This window comes from Lottia gigantea (assembly GCF_000327385.1).
Source record: "Lottia gigantea unplaced genomic scaffold LOTGIsca_181, whole genome shotgun sequence".
Classification (NCBI taxonomy): Eukaryota; Metazoa; Mollusca; class Gastropoda; family Lottiidae; genus Lottia; species Lottia gigantea.
Window position 1 is genome coordinate 117,242 of NW_008708320.1, and position 1,432 is coordinate 118,673.

The following is a 1,432-nucleotide window of genomic DNA, read 5'->3' on the forward strand; positions in this document are numbered from 1 at the left end:
GTCTTAGTTTTATAGTATTATGAGTCTTAGTTTTATAGTCGTATGAGTCTTAGTTTTATAGTAGTATGAGTCTTAGTTTTATAGTCGAATGAGTCTTAGTTTTATAGTATTATGAGTCTTAGTTTTATAGTATTATGAGTCTTAGTTTTATAGTATTATGAGTCTTAGTTTTATAGTCGTATGAGTCTTAGTTTTATAGTATTATGAGTCTTAGTTTTATAGTCGTATGAGTCTTAGTTTTATAGTCGTATGAGTCTTAGTTTTATAGTATTATGAGTCTTAGTTTTATAGTCGTATGAGTCTTAGTTTTATAGTCGTATGAGTCTTAGTTTTATAGTATTATGAGTCTTAGTTTTATAGTCGTATGAGTCTTAGTTTTATAGTCGTATGAGTCTTAGTTTTATAGTATTATGAGTCTTAGTTTTATAGTCGTATGAGTCTTAGTTTTATAGTATTATGAGTCTTAGTTTTATAGTCGTATGGGTCTTAGTTTTATAGTATTATGAGTCTTAGTTTTATAGTCGTATGAGTCTTAGTTTTATAGTCGTATGAGTCTTAGTTTTATAGTATTATGAGTCTTAGTTTTATAGTATTATGAGTCTTAGTTTTATAGTATTATGAGTCTTAGTTTTATAGTCGTATGAGTCTTAGTTTTATAGTCGTATGAGTCTTAGTTTTATAGTATTTTGAGTCTTAGTTTTATAGTATTATGAGTCTTAGTTTTATAGTATTATGAGTCTTAGTTTTATAGTATTATGAGTCTTAGTTTTATAGTCTTATGAGTCTTAGTTTTATCGTATTATGAGTCTTAGTTTTATAGTATTTTGAGTCTTAGTTTTATAGTATTATGAGTCTTAGTTTTATAGTATTATGAGTCTTAGTTTTATAGTCGTATGAGTCTTAGTTTTATAGTATTATGAGTCTTAGTTTTATAGTATTATGAGTCTTAGTTTTATAGTCGTATGAGTCTTAGTTTTATAGTCGTATGAGTCTTAGTTTTATAGTCGTATGAGTCTTAGTTTTATAGTATTTTGAGTCTTAGTTTTATAGTATTATGAGTCTTAGTTTTATAGTATTATGAGTCTTAGTTTTATAGTATTATGAGTCTTAGTTTTATAGTATTATGAGTCTTAGTTTTATAGTATTATGAGTCTTAGTTTTATAGTCGTATGAGTCTTAGTTTTATAGTCGTATGAGTCTTAGTTTTATAGTCGTATGAGTCTTAGTTTTATCGTATTATGAGTCTTAGTTTTATAGTATTTTGAGTCTTAGTTTTATAGTATTATGAGTCTTAGTTTTATAGTATTATGAGTCTTAGTTTTATAGTCGTATGAGTCTTAGTTTTATAGTATTATGAGTCTTAGTTTTATAGTATTATGAGTCTTAGTTTTATAGTCGTATGAGTCTTAGTTTTATAGTCGTATGAGTCTTA